Below are 18,407 nucleotides of genomic sequence, written 5' to 3' on the forward strand. Positions count from 1 at the left end.
TTGTATTCCTGGTTTCTGTAACCGATAAGATGATGTAGCCAGGCTCCCAATAGGCGCTGGCCTAATTAAACGAACGCTCGGGTCCCTTGACCCTGCTTCCAAACAAACACACATACTGGGCAGACTTTGAAAACTATCTTTTAAAACATCCCCATCATCTTAAACTTTACGGCCTAGAAATTCAGTATAGCCACTTTTGGGGCGGTAAAGTCGGGCGGCCGCTAAAGTTTGCGCCCGGCGCAAAGTGGAGGCCACTTCGCCGATATTCAGTAGCTTTGGCCAAGGAGTTTGCTCGAGCACTAAAACTGGCGATGCACGGCTATCTTTAGGCGCTAAGCCGGCGGTGCAGAGTGATACCGCCGAGGCCGGGCGCAGCGCAGGTGCGGTCATTTCTTGATTGACAGCAGACACCCTGGCGCCGGCCAGCTCTTAAAGGGGGAAGGGTCGACTTGGTCTGCTGCCACGCCCTGGATACTGCAGCCCTCCAGCTAGGCCTAAACACTGCTGCTGGAGAGAAATAGCGCCAGGAAGAATGCAGAGGGCCCGTGAGCGAGCGCAGCGCTTCTCTGCCCATGATTTAAAGGTGCTGGTTAGGGCTTTGGAGAGGAGACGCCATATCTTGTTCCCGGACAGTGGCAAGAAGCCTGCCACCAGGGTGTACAGGAAAGCCTGGAGGGATGTCGCCCAGAGGGTCACAGCCACCTGCGATGTCCCCAGGACCGGTGTCCAATGCCGGAAAAAGTTTAACGACCTCACTCGGATTGTCAGGGTGAGTACCCTTTCCAGTGTCCTCCTCATCCTTGCATGTGCACCTCACATTATGGGCAAAGGGACCTCAAAGCCCTAATGGCCATCCCTCCTCCCGCAGCTATGGCACTGGCATGAACATCAATTGCACTTTCTGCACTTTACACACTGGCCAAGCTATTCGACCATGGGAGGCAGTGCATACAGCAACAGGGCACCACACTGGCCAAGCTATTTGACCATGGGAGGCACTGCATACAACAACAGGGCACCACACTGGCCAAGCTATTCGACCATGGGAGGCAGTGCATACAACAACAGGGCACCACACTGGCCAAGCTATTCGACCATGGGAGGCAGTGCACACAACAACAGGGCACCACACTGTACTTAGAGGCCGTCCTTTCTCTTGCAGGCCAAGCTGGCCCAGAATCTGAGGAGCCGGGCTGACACCGGGGGAGGCCGTCCCCAGTTCCAGCAGCTCAGTGACCTGGAGGAGCGCGTGGGTCGACTCATGGGTGGCCGGCTGATTGGCCCCGTTGCATGTGGAGATGCCGACCCTGTGCTGGGCCCCAATGGTAAGGACATGACCTTTTGGACCTCTCTCGTTCCCCTTGCGCTTCAGATCTACATCCTTTGCCACTGTCCGACCAATGCGCTGAATGCCACCACTCATGCCTCCCTCGCTGACGCCCTGTCCTCACTCTAAAGCTACTCTTGTGCCTTCCTGCTTTCAGATGGTGAGGAGGAGGTCCCTGAAGCTGCCAGTGACAGTCCCTCGGAAGAGGAGGACGAGGAGGAGCAAGAGGAAGGCGGCCCATCGGGGGAACCCTCATCCGCGCCAGGGGATGGCAATGGAGGGGACACGTCTTCCCTGGAGGAGAGCCAGGGGGAAGTGTCGGAGGGGGGTGTAGCTCCTGTGCCCAGTGGCGTCCAGCCACGCGGGAAGGGTCGGGCAGCTCGGCGGCCTTCTCCCCAGAGTGGGGAAGTGTTGCAGGGGAGTGTAGTTCCTGTGCCCAGTGGCGTCCAGCCATGCGGGAAGGGTCGGGCAGCTCGGCGGCCTTCTCCCCAGAGGGGGGAAGTGTTGCAGGGGAGTGTAGTTGCTGGGCCCAGTGGCGTCCAGCCACGTGGGAAGGGTCGGGCAGCTCGGCGGCCTTCTCCCCAGAGGGAGAGTCCGGCCTCCAGTCCGGAGACGGTCCTCGCCCAGGAGGTGCGCCTCCTCGATCAAATGTCCGCGGACTCGGATCGCCTGCACACCGAGTTCATGGGGGTTGTGGCACGGTTGCCTGAGGCCATCGAGTCCCTGGCTCATAGTGTGTCCGATTTCGGGGCCTCACAGGCCAGGGGTTTCGAGCAACTCGGGGCAGCACAGGCCAGGGGTTTCGAGCAATTCGGGACAGCACAGGACGCGAGTCGGGCTGAATTCAGGGCAGCACAGGACGCGAGTCGGGACGACTTCAGGGCAGCACAGGCAGCGAGTGGCCAGTTGATCAGTGGTGCCGTGCAGTCACTGGCTGGTCTGATGCGGGCACAGACCAGGGCAGTACGGGCACTCACTGCTGCCACACTCGCTGTGTCAGCCAGGCATCGCCAGGGCACCCGCCGCGCTGCAGCAGCACAGCGGTCTGGCCTTCAGCAGATTGCTGCACTTGCTGCAGTGCCAGCCCGGCCGAGTGCCAGTGTCTCAGGCGAGCAGCGAGTGCCTGGCATCAGCCAGCTTGCCCCCATTGCTGCAGCCGCCACTGCCACTCCCCCAGTGAAGCTGCCACGAGCTGCTGGAGAGACTGATGCTGCCCAGCCACAGCTGCAGCAGCTAGCAGCCGGCCCCTCGAGGGCCAGAGCTCGTCTAGGCCGACCCCCAAGGGCATCTGCCGTCACGCCATGTGCCCCTCAGGAGCCTTCCCCCAGCCTTGCAGCACCCACAGGGCTCAGGTTGAGGCGGAGCAGCAGGTCGGCCAGGGGCCGGAAAAGGCTGGACAAGGACTCGCCCTCTCGGCACACAAAGTAGAGGGTGTTGCCAAATGTTTTTTTATATGGGGGTGGTTGTGTTGTCTATGGGGGTGGTTGTTTTGGTAAGGCCGAGGATGAAGGCCATTTGGATGGAAAAGTTTTGTTATTCCTCCCCAGGTTGTGGGAGTGAGTCATGTGTTTGACTGTTTTTTGGGGGTGTTGTCTGTTTTTGGGTTTCATGTGGGAAGGGCCCTGAGTTTGTTCAATAAAGCTTTTTCTTTATTCAGCTTGTCCATGTTTGATGTTTGAAGTGGTTGTTGCGTTAACCGGCTGAGGGCTTGTGGAGCGGCTGCATTCATGTCCCTTCATTGCCACAAGCCATTCCCTGACAGGGGGCCTAGAAGTGTCGTTCAATAAGCCGCCGACGGACGGCCCTTGGACCTTGTGGCTCCCTCCTGGGCTGGTACTCCTCCTCCTCCTCCTCCTCATGGTCCTCCTGCTCCTCCTCCTGAGGTGGTGGTCCAACGTGAGGTGGCAGTGCCTGAGTCCTGCGGATAGCCAGGTTGTGCAGCATGCAGCAAACGACGACGAACTGGGAGACTCTATCCGGCGAATACTGCAGAGATCCGCCGGAGCGATCCAGGCAGCGGAACCGTTGCTTGAGGACGCCAATCGTTTGCCCTATGATGTTCCTTGTGGCTTGATGGCTTTCGTTGTATGCCTCCTCAGCAGGGGTCCTGGGCGCGCGGAGCGGGGTCATGAGCCATGTACACAAAGGATAGCCTTTGTCCCCGATAAGCCATGCTCTTGGGGGAGTCTGTGCCTGGAACATGTCAGCCACAGTAGTCTGGCGCAGGATAAATGCATCGTGGCTGCTGCCTGGAAAGCGGGCATTGACAGCTAGGATGCGCTGCCTGTTGTCACACACCAGCTGTGCATTGAGGGAATGGTAGCCCTTCCGGTTGCGGTAATCCTCGGCATTGTCGATAGGTGCCCGCAAAGCCACATGAGTGCAGTCAATGGCGCCCTGCACCATGGGGAAGTCCGCGATCCTCGCAAATCTGACTGCACGCTGCTCCTGCCTCTCCAGGGTCATGGGGAAGGAGATGAATTGGTGTCTCCTTGTGAAAAGGGCATCGGTGACCTGCCGGATGCAGCGATGCACGGCGAACTGGGATATGTTAGCTATGTCCCCAGCAGCGGCTTGGAAGGAGCTGCTTGCATAAAAGTTCAGAGCCACCGTGACCTTCACTTCCACCGACAGAGATGTCCTGCACATCAGCTGTGGACGCAGATCTCTGTGAAGCAGCTGGCAGATCTCTGCAACCACCTCCCTTCTGAAGCGCAGCCTCTTAACACACTGCGCGGCAGTCATGGTGAGATAGGACACCTGCTGGCGGTATTCCCTGAGTGGGTAAGGCCTATGTTGCCGACGCCTGATGCCCCCTCTGCGTCTAGGCATGGCTGCCCCTCTCACACAGCGTCTGCGAGCCCTTCGCACATAATGCTGGAACTGAGGGTTGGCACCCCATGCAGCCCCCATAATATACTGGCAAACAATGAAATCACAATGAGGCAAATTTCCAAGCTCTGGCCAGAAGCCAAAAATACCTCTCCTATGTTGGGCCAAATCAGTAAGGTCTCTTCCTTGGTCTCTGTCCAGAAATCCGTTGCACAAAAGTCATTGCAGCAAAATGGCTGGCCTTTATAGTTCAGTATAAGTGCCCTTTAATTAGCGCTCCCCGAGACCCGCAGGGCCTCTGCTGCGTTCCACTTCACAGTTCTTAGCACCGCCACGCCCACATTGGGTGGGCGCGACTGAAGTTCCTGTTTGGGGTGCACAAAGGGCGTTGCACGACAAAATGACGTCATAAGCTGCGCGCGCAGCTGAGCGCGCGCAAACACTTTGCGCCGGCGCTAAATGTCTACTGAAGTTGGGCGTAGGCGCAGATCGCGCTGCGCCCGGCCGCTAAGTGCCTAGCGCTCGAAGTCTACTCCTCTTAAGGCGCTAACGGCTGGCGCACGCAACTGAATTTCTAGGCCTACATGCCTTAAACTAACATTAAAATTACTTAACTTAACTTATCATTAACTAAACTTAACATACCTAAACTTATGTACAGCGCCGCCCTCCTTCGGGCGGCCTACCTAATTCCTGTGAGGGCTGCAGCGTGCCGCTCCCTGTGGCGGGGCTGCACTGACCTTCGGCTTTGATCCCCCACAGCGTGTCGCTGCTGAACGGGAATCGTGTCTTTCCTGGGCTACCCTGGATCGATGTTGGGGGAAGTAAGGAGGATCTGGCCAATACTTTCTGGGCTGAGGCGTCCGAGCCGACCTACGAGGGCGCACCTTGGACGAGGCCCCCAGAGCTAACGGACCGGGGATCGGGACCTTCACCGTCGCAGCCTGTGGTCCCACCACAGCTGCCGACTCCGGCTCCCTTCCCTCAGGCTCCGCCCCCCTGGGGCTGGGATCCGTGGCATCCGACTCCACCCCACCTGTCCCCACAGGTGGTGAGTCTCCGCCCCCAATCCCTACCTCCCCTATGCTCGAGTCGGGGGCGGGACCTTCGTCCTCCGACTCCCCCTCCTCCGTGATCGGTTCAGGGGCGGGGTCGAGCTTTTCGGGCTCTTCCTCGTCCGAATCCCAAACTAACGGGGAGACCTCCCACTCCGATGGGATGACTCCTCCCCTTACGCAGGCTACAGTTCCAGCCTGTGTGGTCTGTGACCCTGTCTCAGGCTGAGGATTTCTGTCCTCAGACCTGGCCTCTGTTGTTGGCCCTTGTGAACCCGGCTTAAACAGTTTACACTGGTTAATGTGAAACCATTTAGTACATCGGGGCACCTTCACTGCGTACACCATGGGGCTGGCCTTGTCTACAATGCTGTAGGGCCCCATGTACAGTGGTTCTAGACTCCCTACTCAGGCATAGCTCCTAACCATGACCTGGTCTCCGACTTCCCACTCTTGCTTCTTACGGGGTTCCAGCAACAGTCGATTGCCCTGATGCTGTCTCCCCATGTTCTCAGCCGCTTGCCCATAAACCTGTTTCAGGCGCTCCAAAAGGGTTTGGACGAACTTGTCCCGATTCACCTCTTGGAGCAGGCCCTCAGTGAGCACCGGGGCTAGTACATGGGTGGGTGTTCGCATGATCCTCCCAGTCATTAACTCGTGCGGGGAGTGCCCCGTACTTTTGGACTGGCTGGCCCGGATCCCCATGAGGACTAGAGGCAGGATCTCCGCCCACTTCTGGGGCGAGCCCATTGCCTCTTTCCTCAGCTTTTCCTTGAGGGTCCGGTTCATGCGTTCAACAATCCCGGATGACTGGGGATTGTGGGCTACGTGCCACTTCCCTTCAATGCCCAAGAGCATGAGGGTGTTCTGCATCACTTGGCCGGTGAAATGACTCCCTCGGTCAGACTCAACAAACCGGGGGAGCCCCCACCGTGAGAACACTGGCAGTGATCTTGGCAGTACCCAGCGCCGTAGCTGTTCTACACGGGAAGGCTTCTACCCACTTGGTAAACACATCCACCAGGACAAGGCAGTACTTATAGCCTCCCTGGGCGGTGGGCAGGGGCCCTATGTAGTCGACCTGTATCGACTGCCATGGTCCCTCTGCCCTCCTGATGTGCCCCATGGGCACCTTCCTTTTCTGGGGGTCTGGGTTGTTTGCAGCGCACACAAGACAGCTTGCACAGAACTCGCGGACATCGTCTCGAAGTCCCGGCCACCATCCCGCCTGCTCTACCCGTTGCCAGGTAACCTCAGGCCTGGGGTGTCCTGCCCCTGGACCCTCATGGGCCAGCTGAAGGAATTCCCTCTGGTGCTGCTACGGCACAACCCACTGTTCCTCCCGGAACAACATGCCTTCCTTGACGGAGAGGGCTGCCGTACTGTACGGACCCTCTACCTGCTTGCCCTCAGCAATAGCATTGAGGACTGTTTTCAGGGCGGGATCCAGGGTTTGGACGGTCTTTAGGTCTAGGGGTGGTGTCACCCTTGTGTTCCCTGGAGTCCCCTCCCTGCCTCGGATCGCTGCCACGGGTCCGGGTCCATAGGGGTCCCAGAAAATGCCGTTGCGGGCACCCTCCCTGGCTAGCGCATCCGCCTGCTGGTTACCCTGACTGCGGGGTTCTGTGGTGGAATGAGCCTTCACCTTGTGGATGAACACCTCCCCTTCCTCCCCCACTGCTGCCAGGATCTTTTCCAGCAAGGGCTTAACTGTTAAAGGTCGTCTGTCCGCGGAGGTATATCCGCGACGAGACCAAATGGCCAGGTATTCCGTACACGAATTGCATGTGAACATGCTGTCCGAGCAAATCGTGTATGGGGTTGGGAAGATCTCGGGGTGGGTAACCACGTACGCCACCGCGGACAGTTCAGCCTGCTGTGCGCTTATAGTGCTGGGGAGCCTAATCGCCAGGGCAATGTTTGCCGCGGGGTCATAAACTCCACACCCTGTGAGTCGTTCGCCAGCAGATACCGTGCTGGAACCGTCTACGTAGATCTCGCAGCCTGTGGGGTGTATCCCGGCCCGTAAACCTATGTTGACCTCCCATACCCCTTCGACGGAACACCGATGGGCTGTTCCGGGATATACCATGTTGGCCACGAGCTTCGGCTCGCAAAGACCTCTAACCTTGAGATCCATCTGGGAAAGGAGGAGGGTCCAGCGCGCAATTCGAGCGCTGCTTACGGTCCCATCCTTAATCGTTCCATCCAGAAGCATCTTTGTGGGTGTGTGGTGGGTGAGGAGAGTGATGGGAGAGGTTCCTGTGAAGATCGCTGATCTGTTCACAGCCCAATGCGTGGCCAGGAGATGCCGTTCGCAATTGGAAAAACTCCTCTCCACATCCGTAAGCACCCTGGAGGAGTAGACCACCGGCCTCAGCTTGCCGTGTCGCTCCTGGAGCAGCACGGCACTCAGGCTGTCTCCACTGGCGGCTACTTCCAGGAAAAACTCCTCCCCCCCATCTATGGCCCCTAGGGCTGGCGCGGTCTGCAGGTCCCTCTTCAACTTCTCGAATGCTGCCTGACAACCCTCGTCCCAAGACCACTCGACTCCCTTGTGTAAGAGTCGGAGTAGCGGTCCTCGATGAAGTCTCTGCAGTACCCGGTCAGTCCCAAAAAGGACCTCACACCCGTTACTGTGTTAGGAATCGGCAAATCTTGCACCGATTCCCGCCTAGCCTTATCTATGGCTCTTTCCCCAGCGCGGATGGTCAGACCCAGGAATTTCACCTCCTGCTGGCCAATCCGTGCTTTCTTTGGGTTTACTTTAAAACCCTTCCTTTCCAGTAGCTCCAATAATTTGGCTAATAGTGGGCCGTGCTCCTCCTTTGAATCCGTGAACAGGAGCAAGTCGTCCACATACTGCACTATCTGATTGGGCTGGCTAAATTCCTTTAAACTTCCTGCCATGCACTGATGGAAAATGCTGGGGCTGTTGTGGAAACCCTGTGGCAAGCAGTTCCAAGTGTACTGTTGCCCTTTAAAGGTAAAGGCAAACTTGTACTGATCCTCCCGCCGCAACGGAATGGACCAAAAACCGCTCGAGATATCCAGCACCGTGAACGTGGTCGCGGATGCTGGAATACTCCCTATTAGGTCGGCAACTGCTGCTACCGTGGGCGCGCAGGCTGGGATGTTACTGTTGAGGACTCTGTAGTCCACCGTGGCCCTCCATGAATTGTCCGGCTTCCTTACCGGCCATAATGGGGAGTTCACGTGAGTGGCTATCGGCCTCAACATGCCCTGCTGCACCAATGAAGATATTGCTGTCTCCATGTCGGGTTCTGCTTCCTTGGGGAAGTTATACTGCTTTTGGGGTCGGATCATGGGGTCCCCGTCTACGCTGACCTCAAACCCGGTGACCCTTCTACAGTCGTGCTTGTGGGTGGCAAATGCGGTCAGATTGTCCGACACAAACGCTTGCAAGTCCGTTGGGACGTCTGCGACCATAAGCTCGAGGTCGTAACCTCCTGACGGCTTCATGGTGCACAGGGTCCCCTTTCCTCCCTTCTCTGGGATCACGACTACCTTGCCTAACCCATTCTCGGCTCCCCAGAGACAGTGATTTCTAAGGTCCACGAGGATCCCGTATTCCACCAAGAAATCAGACCCGAGGATGCCTTTACCACCCCCCTCGTTCCACTTCATCAGGATACACGTCCATGTGGTGTGGAGTGCTCCCAAATGAATGGAGAGCGGGATGGAGAACGCGCCAGCCTGCTCTTTGCCTGTGAAACCTGCTAATGAGAATGGAGCCTGGGTAGACAGAGGTGAGGCAAAAGGTTTAGCTGTGTGGATCACGGTACATGATGCCCCCGTATCCAACAGGTAACTACCCTTTTCCTTCTCTACCTCCATCTCCACAAGGGGTCTTCTCCACGCGTCATATCGGAGCAGACACAGGTAGACGGGCTGCACGGGCTTTAGTCATTGGGGCACTGCGGTTGGGGCTGGGGGAGCAACAGGGCCGTTGGCGACTGCCACCTTCCCCTGCGAGGTCATTAGAGACCGCATTGCCTCTAAAACTGACTCGATCGCATCGGGATGGATTGACACATCGGCTCCTTTCTCCCGGATGGGCGTTTGGGCTGGGGCTGGGGGAGCTTTTCCCTTTAAATCCTTCCAGGGATTTTTACAGTCCCGGCGCCAGTGACCTTCCTTCCCACACCCGTAACAACTATTCTTGGCTTGGGGAGGGCGATTCCCCTCCTGATGCCACTCTCTTTTAACAGGAGCTGCAGGCCTCACCTCATGCACCTTTCCCTTCGGGGGAGGCACTTCCTTACTCCTGCTGTTCCTGTAACCTATCGTGAGCTGATCAAGTACTATCTCCTCCGTGGAGCGGGGGTTATTGGGGTCAAACCATGTTTTGGCCTGCTCCCTCACCTGTGGCAAGCAATTGGTGACCAGGCACCGGAGCCAATGAGCCCTTTGACCAGCGTCCAGCATGTCCCGGGCCGGCCCGCCCGGGCAGCTGCGCCGATATACTGGCCACAACCTTCCGGCGAAAACCCGTGGGGGCTCTCCCTCTAGCTGTACCGTCCTACCCAATCGGAGGAACGGACTTCCATCATCTTCCCCCATAACCTCCATGACCTCGTCCCGTAAATCCTCACACACCCTGTGCCCTCTCTTGCTCTCGTCAGAGAGACACTGGAGGATCGAGCTGTCCAGGGAGAACAGCAGCATTCTGGACTGCTCTACCCCGTCGCAGTCATTAACTGCTGCGGTCTGCTCCACGTCCCTAAAATGGACGGAGGGATCTCCTGACTCGGAGAGTTTTGGGATGTGGCTTATCATTGCCCTTAGCTGTTGTGCGCTGTGGGGCATTACGATCTGATTCACGAGGGGTCCGTCATCGCCATTGTCGTTGTCCGGACCGAGCCTCTGGTGTCGAGCGGGACACATCGGTGCCGGCTTTGACCCTACTACCTGGGTTGCTCTACCTCAGGAATCTCTTCGTCTAACTCCACCATTTCCTCCCCCCTAACCCAAGACTCACTATATCTGGGAGGTGCCGAGGGCTCGGTGGTTGGTACCCAAACTGCCTCTGGCGGAATCGGTCTTTTGGATTCCCTGGCTAACTGTAGATGGCTCGCCGGTGGGTTTATGAGACACACCAAGCCGTTTGCCTTCGCTAGGGCCATTCTCAGGTCCTCTAGCTCCCTTTGGCAAGCACTATGGTCGGCGTTCTCAGACCTATCCTCGATGGCCATCTTGTACACTGCTCTAGCTCCCAGAATACTCTCCTCCTGTGTCTTTACCTGCTGAGCTAGGCAGACACACCTGTCTCTTATTCTTCCTTCACTGGACTTGGCCTCAGTGACCTGACACTCCAAGTAATCTATCTTGGCCTCATGGCGAGTGGTTACGGAGTGATGTTCCTGATTCAGCGCGTTGAGTGATGCAATCAGTCTCTTTCCTCCCGCAACCTTTTCCTCTACTTCTGCTAGTAACCCTTTGATCTGGGCCGTCTGTGCTACAACGACTTGGTCCAAAAGCTGGACTTGCTTCTTGTAACACATCAGCCAGACCGCTTTTTCTACAGATCTTTTGTGCTCTTTGCTTTCTGTCCACTTGATGGCTGCGTCTAGCGGGCGCCTATCTCTTAATAGGTCGGATATCCACTGTTTTGTAAGGTTTACCTTTCCAAAAACATAATCCGCTATTCTCTCATCCATCACATTTCGTTTATTCAGACCTTGATCTAAAACACTACATTCCTGCTGCCAAGGTCCTGCCGTGGTCGCCATCTCTGTAGGGGGTTTCTCTTGCTTGCTCTGGTCTCCTGCCAGGCTTCTTGCAATAATTACCCGTGAGTGGTTCGACCCACTCGCCCCTACGGTTCTAGACCTTGGACTTAGGTGCAGGGAGCTATAGTGCAGAAAAACTCAATAGTCCAGGTCGAATAGCACGAAATGGATGCCTTTATTGAACAGTTTGCAGCATTATAAAATACATGTCATATGCACAGATTAAAGCAACTACAAGCATGCACACATCTATAAACTTAACTCTATAGAAATGGGGAACACACAGCACATCGTAAAAGGGGTAACACATTACAATTACCCTTAACCCCCTCCCCTAAACCTAACTAAGTTTCGATTTGAGGGACTCGGGATCATGCTCACCACTTTAAGAATTGCGAAAAAGGCTTTGCAGCCTTTCGATACAGCTTTCCATCGTCACGTGGGTTTGGAAGCTTCTGGCGCAGCTTGTTTTCCTCCTGGTTCTCCTGCGATGAGCGCTCGCCGATGTGATGTTGAAGAACTGGAATACCGGGCCCTGAGTGTCTTCTTCTCCAGCCAGGTTCGTCGATGATCTCCCGATGGTCTTCCCCGGGGCGGGACGCTGGTTCCGAAATGACTCTTTATACAATCAGAATTGTCCTTCTGATTTCTCCAACGGTGGAGCAGAACTGGGGTACCTGGGCCCTGAGTGTCTTCTTCTCCGACCTGGGTCGTCGATGATCTCCCGACAAAAGTACCCGGGCCTCCCTCGTCGTCTTCCTGTCGTGGCCGGGCCTTGCCTGGCCGAGCTGGCTTCCAAGCCGAATTCTTCTCGTCGTCTTCTCGTCGTGGCCGGGCCTTGCCTGGCCGAACACCGAACACGTTCCGAACCGAAATTGTTCCGAAGGTCCGAACCGAAGTGCTTTCTAACCGAAGAGTCTGTCCCGAAGCGTACCGATGGACTTTACTCAATCCACAGTTAGACCCTTTTGGAACATTCTTATCTCCCGCCAAATCATAGTCCTGTCTTTGTAATATTGGCGGGCAGAACTCTCTGCAGGGGTGTTTTGTCTTCATAACGGGAGTCGGTGATAGCTTAACTGGCCTTCCTGGGCCGATAATGTCTTTGCTTTGTTACCGTAACTTGGTTTGTATATTGATCGGTCTGGCGATTTCCCTGGATGGCTGTTAAACGGCTTCTCTTTGTACAGTGTAATGGGTTTAAAGCGTTCGTTCAATCGTCCGCCCATTTCTTGATGGGTCTCATCCTGCCACCCAAATCTGTCCTGTACTTATAATCTAATCAATATGTATGCTCAGTTCCATGAGTTTCGGCTTCCCGAAACTGGTTTCCGCGGGCTTTTAATGTCCTCAATCCACAAGCCTGTCTGGCTTGCAGTAACAGAAATTCAAATGGTCCCAGAAGCTGGTCACGAGGTCTGGCGGCCATTTTGTGTGCCCTTTTATCAAAGGTTTCTCTGTATAAGCTTCTTTTGGTCAATAAAGCTGTTGTATTAACCCTATTTTCCTGCGTGATTAATTAATGAAAATTTCGCGAATCTTACACGTAGGACTGCAATAGTTTTCTCCGTGGTGGTGGAGGACATTTTGATGACCTCAGGCCATTTCAAGTGCGCATCCACGACTATTAAAAACATTGAGTCCATGAATGGACCAGCAAAATCAATATGCACCCGTTGCCATGGAGATGAGGGCCACTCCCATGGGTGTAGAGGGGCCTGTGGTGGTGCATTTTGGACTTTCTGGCATCCTGAGCAGCTCTTGGTCAGGTCCTCGATTTGTTTATCGATTCCCGGCCACCACACATAAGCCCTGGCTAGGCTTTTCATTTTTACCCCTCCCAGATGACCCTCATGAAGCTCATTGAGCACTCTATCCCTTAACTTGGGTGGAATTACCACTCGGGATCCACACATCAAGGTCCCCTGGAACACTGACAGCTGTTCTATCCTTGTCGAGAATGCTGGCAACAGTGAGTCGCCATGTGCTGGCCATCCCTTCACCGTCAAATCATATACCCGAGACAGTGTCGGGTCATTTTGGGTTTCCTTTTCGATACAAGCGTTAGTTACCGGTAGGTATTCAACTATAGTCGAATGGAATATTTTGACAGAATCCACTGCTGGTGCTTCCTCCGCAGTAGGCAGTGGCAGGCGTGATAGCCCATCAGCATTTCCATGCTGTTTCGTGCCCTTATATTCAATCTCATAGTGGTGCGCCCCTAGAAAAAGTGACCATCTTTGTAGTCGTTGCGCAGTCATCACCGGAACGCCCTTCCTCGGATTAAAAATGGAGACAAGAGGCTGGTGATCAGTTAGCAAGGTGAATTTCTGCCCGTGCAGATAGTGATTGAACTTTTTCACTCCCCACACTAGGCTGAGGGCCTCCCTGTCAATCTGGGCGTAGTTACGCTCGGCTGAGATTAGTGATTGTGACGCAAAGGCTATTGGCCTCTCCGAGCCATCCAAGAATTTGTGCGACAGCACCGCTCCAATGCCGTAGGGTGACGCATCACATGCCAACTGAATTCGTAATGCCGGGTTGTAATGGGCCAATACCTCTTTCGATGTGATTAGTGTTTTGCTCTTCTGGAAAGCTCGTCTACATTTGTCACTCCACTTCCATGGCACCCCAGTTTGCAGTCGGGTGTTCAGTGGTTGTAGTATTGTAGACACATTTGGCAAGAACTTATGGTAGTAGTTTACTAGCCCGAGGAACGACCTCAGTTGTGACACATTTTCCGGTGCTGGAGCCTTGACTACTGCCTCAATCTTCTCTGGGGACTTATGTAACCCCTCTTTATCGATAACGTGGCCACAATACGAGATCTGTTTTCTAAAAAACTCACATTTGGGGCGGTTAGCTCGGAGCCCATATTCCTGCAATCTAGTGAGCACCTGCTCCAGGTTGGCAAGGTGATCACTGTCATTTTCGCCCGTGACCAGGATATCGTCCAAATAACACTGGGTCCCTGGGATCCCTTGCAGGACTTGTTCCATTGCCCTCTGCCAAATAGCCGGAGCAGATGCTACCCCGAATACCAGCCAGTTGTATTGGTAGTAACCTTTATGGGTGTTGATTGTGAGGTATTTTTTTGATGCTTCTTCTACCTCCATTTGCAGATACGCCTGGGCCAGATCAATCTTAGTGAAGCGTTTCCCTCCAGATAGCGAGGCGAAAATATCTTCAATCCGCGGAAGTGGATATTGTACAGTGTGAAGGACCGGGTTCACTGTTACCTTAAAGTCCCCACAGATGCGAACCTTCCTTTGTTCCCCAGGCGTGCTGCTCAATGGCTTTTTCATCACAGGGACAATGGGTGTACCCCACTCGCTCCAGTCTACCTTGGACAGTACACCTGAATGTTCCAGACTCTCCAGCTCTGCTTCGACGGCTGGGCGGATCGCATAAGGTACCGGTCTGGTCTTAAAATATTTTGGGCTTGCATTTTCTTCAATTTTAATCATCGCTGTCATGCCTTTTAGTGTTCCGAGTCCTTGCTGGAACACTTCTTTCACGTCAGTTAGGATCTTTGACAGTCGCCCAGGTGTGAAATCGTCATCCTTTTTGTCAGCCACAGTCAGTGCCTGTATGGAATGCCAATCCAGTTGTATTTTCCAGATCCATTCACGTCCCAGTAATGGTGGTCCTCCATCTTGCAATACATACAGGTCTAGTTTTGGTGTTTCCTTACCGTTATATATAACGGTCACCCTTATTTTTCCTTTGGGGTAAACTTTTTGCCCCGTGTACGTCTTCAAAATAATTTTTGTGTCTCTCAAGGGTATGTGTGAGAATAGCCGCTCGTAGTCCCGTCGGTTTATGACTGTTAGGGCTGATCCTGTGTCCAATTCCATCTTTACCTGGACTCCTGCTATCTTGAGAGTGACCCAAATGGTTCGGTGATCCTCCGTTGTGATCACATTATGTAGTTTCAGACAACTCAGTTCCCTGCTTTCGGAGTCGTTATCACTCTTTTGTTCGTCTGAACTATTCTCCGTCATCTTATGTACCTTCTTGTACTTTTCTTTGGTAGGTTTCTTATTGCTGGTTTTCTTTCCCGACCTGCAGACTCATGCTATGTGTCCTACTTTTCCACATTGTCTGCACACTTTGTCTTTGAACCAGCAATCATTCTGGTCATGTGTTGTTCTGCCGCAGCAATAGCACTTCTCTGTTCTATATGACATTTCGTTTGTGCCATATTCTTGCGGTCTCTGTTGTATCTCTGCAGCGCCCCGTGCTGCTGCTTCATATGATACCACAAAGCTGAAAGCCTTTTCCAGCGTAAGGTCCTTTTCAGATAAAAGCCGTTTCTGGGTTCCTTCACTTTGAAGCCCACACACAAACTTGTCCCTTAAGGTATCTGCCAGTCCCGCTCCAAATTGGCAGTGTTTCGATAGTTTGCGCAGTTCTGTTAAATAATCAGCATTGCTTTCATCCTTATGCTGGTTCCGTTTGTGAAACTTGAATCTTTCTGCTATCAGCAGCGGTGTGGGGTTTAAATGTTCCTGTAGTATCATTACTATGTCTTCAAAAATCTTTTCCATTGGCTTCGTTGGGGTTACTAGATTTCGTAATAAACCATACGTCTTTGCACCCATTAAATTTAACAATACCAATGCTTTCTTGTCATCTGACACCTCATTTGCCTTGCAGTATACCTCTATTCGTTCGACATATGTAGTCCAATCTTCGACTTCATTGTCAAACGCGGTGATACTGCCACTCTTCGGCATTTTGGGTGTGGTTTAAAATGGCATCTCCCAATGGCTTAAAATGGCACCTCCTGTTCTTTCTTTCCTCCCCCGCTGCTGCCAACGCCGCTCCCAGCGGTTCTTGTGGCAATGGCGGCGCCCTGTCGGTTTCGCGCGCTTCTCCTGCGCTGCTGCCAACGCCGCTCTCGGCGGTCCTCGTGGCAATGGCGGCGCCTCGCGGGTTTCTGCGCATCTCTCTCTCCCTCTCTTCGACGCTGCTCGGCCCCTGAACACCGGCTGCGCCCTGTGCGCTCTGCCCTCTCTCTCTCTCCCCCATCAACGCTGCTTGGCCCTTTGCTGTGCCGCTCGGTCGGGCTCTAGCCCGCCGCTGTCTGGGAAGGGTCTGCGCACAACCTGTTGCCAGCCCGTTTCGCTGGACCACCTCGACTGGAAAGCCAAGCCTGGCTCTCGACAGCCTCACCCGCAATTCTCGAGTCTCTGCTGGATGACTGGGCGGTTGCCCGTGGTCGACGCCCGAGTTTCTGGCCTTGACCTCCAATCCACTGACCTCCAGGAACGAATCCCCCGGGAGGTGATGCAGAGTTGCAGGTAGGTTCGAACTTGCCTTGTCGCCAATGTTGTGTCTGTGTATAATAAGACACAGACTGCAGGAGAACGGTACAACAGGTGTTTACTCAACGTGGCTCACACGGGAACTGATCTGTACAGATTACTACTCAGTGCTATATACAGGTGTGGTCACTGCCGGTACTGCAGTATAAATGAGCTGTGAAAGATAGTTCCCCCTTAAAGGTATATACATTACACTGACGAGGCGTCATTTCCTACCTTCTCATATCTGGTTGCTTCTAAGTGCCACCTCAGAGCCAGGCTAGCAGGAGATGGGTGGCTCCACATGCTGTATAGAAGGGCCATAGGGCTCAGGTGGCCCTTGGATCATGGCACTGCATCCTGACAGTGAGACACTGCTGGCTGCACCCCTGGAGAGAGCTGCTGGATAGCCTGGTCTCGCTTGCCACAATCCACAGACATTGTGCTCTGAGAGGGACTGCCGGAGCCATGGCATTTGCTGCAGCCCTGAGAGATGGCAGTATGAGGCACATGGACTCCAGCCACTGCCATTCCACTGGGTCCTGGGTCTGCAGCCCCACTGATCTGTTGGATAGCTAATCTACAACAGCTATCAGATCTATCCAGCCCCAAGGAATGGCACTGACCATGGTCTGCAAGCCCCGATCAATACTATGCTCCAATCTGTCCCTAATTGGCTCCAGAGCTGCAGCCTGTGCTTCCATGGAGGTGGAGGCACCGACTAGTCCCTAGCTACCTCTCGTTCGGAGCATTATTGTCCAGGGTTAGTAGTGTGAGTGTTCCTTTAAGAGGGTTGAGAGCATGGTGGTGCCCAAGTGGGCATTAAAAAAAGGGATAAAGTGCTTTGCACCTTACCTTGCCTGCCCTGGTCAAGCTATTGCACTTCTTCCAGCATTGCTGTGTAGTCCTTGGTGTAAGGAAGCTGGCATTGAATGTCTGGGCCATCTCCCTCCAGGCAGCAAGGCTGGCAATCCTGGATAGCTGGCTGCCTGGCAGATCCTGGAGTCTGTCCCTCCTGTCTTCCAGGAGAGCGTGCAGGTCTTCTTGTGAAACATTCACAGTCATTTAGCAAATGGCATGGTGCTGCCGTGGGTGCAGTGGATCGAATGCAAAGGGAGTGAAGAAAAAATCTCTGCATCCTTCCCTTGTTGCTCCCAAGTGCTCTGAGGAAGACTGCAGACTTTACAGAGGTTGTTCTGCTTCTGCAATGAAATTTCTTGGGGCCGATGCGACTCACAGCACCTTTACAATACTATTATGGCACAACTAAAGCCACTTCATATGCAAATTAACTTACTCAGGAAATTTTTGTGCTACTTCCCTGCTGGTGAATGATATTATTTTCTGGCACTGTAACTGTGCTATGAGGAAATTCAGGACCCGTGTCTCTCAGAAATACATTAAAGTGTGTCACATACAATGAATTAATTTTTGGCGTTCAGTGACTGTTGTATATCCAGTAGAGAGGGAGTCTAAGCTTTATTAGGTAATCTAATGTTTACAACAGTAATTGTCCAGCTAAGCTACAGTAGACCTTAAGTAAAAAAAAACTTTCTGTAAAAGAATTCCAATAAATATTTTATGACTATGGCAGCTAGAATTTAGGGAATAAGAAATGGTCCAAGTGGACTTAAGGAAGAAAAGCAGTTTTATTTAGAAAAAAATCATATAGAGTGGAAAGGCACTTGATTTAGTAGCTCTGGGTTTGAAAATTCTGTCTGCACATATTTTGTTCATACAGCTTGGAATGTGAAAATATAAAGTAACTTACAAATGCAAATCAGTCATATCTAAGAAATGCACTGGAAATGTATATTGTAAATACATTTACATAATCACAGATATTTTGTAAACCGTGTCCAAACATTCTCTCCCGCTGTTCTAATGCTGAATATTATAAAATCAAAATACAGGTTATAGAGAACTGCACAGGATTTCTTAATTCACAGAGCTCTTAAAATTATTTCAAATTAGAACCTTGTTACATTTTGATTCAGGTACAGAAATGGCACTGCAGTCCTCAGAGGATTACATTTCGGATGCTTTCATTAAGGTTTCTAAAAAAGTGAAGCAATGCTGATTTGTTCCTTCTTGATTTTGTTTATTCATGTGCGAAAGACCCCATAACAAA

At 53.3% G+C, this 18,407-nt stretch overlaps 1 pseudogene; it reads left to right on the forward strand.

Annotated features, from left to right (window-relative positions):
• Positions 1–418: 418 nt before the first annotated feature.
• The window catches only part of LOC147124381 (uncharacterized), a 300,576-nt pseudogene continuing 282,587 nt past the window's right edge, over positions 419–18,407 (forward strand).

The sequence above is a fragment of the Somniosus microcephalus genome, chromosome 1 (genome assembly GCF_052327205.1).
Source record: "Somniosus microcephalus isolate GS21.2 chromosome 1, FLI_Smic_1.0, whole genome shotgun sequence".
Classification (NCBI taxonomy): domain Eukaryota; kingdom Metazoa; phylum Chordata; class Chondrichthyes; order Squaliformes; family Somniosidae; genus Somniosus; species Somniosus microcephalus.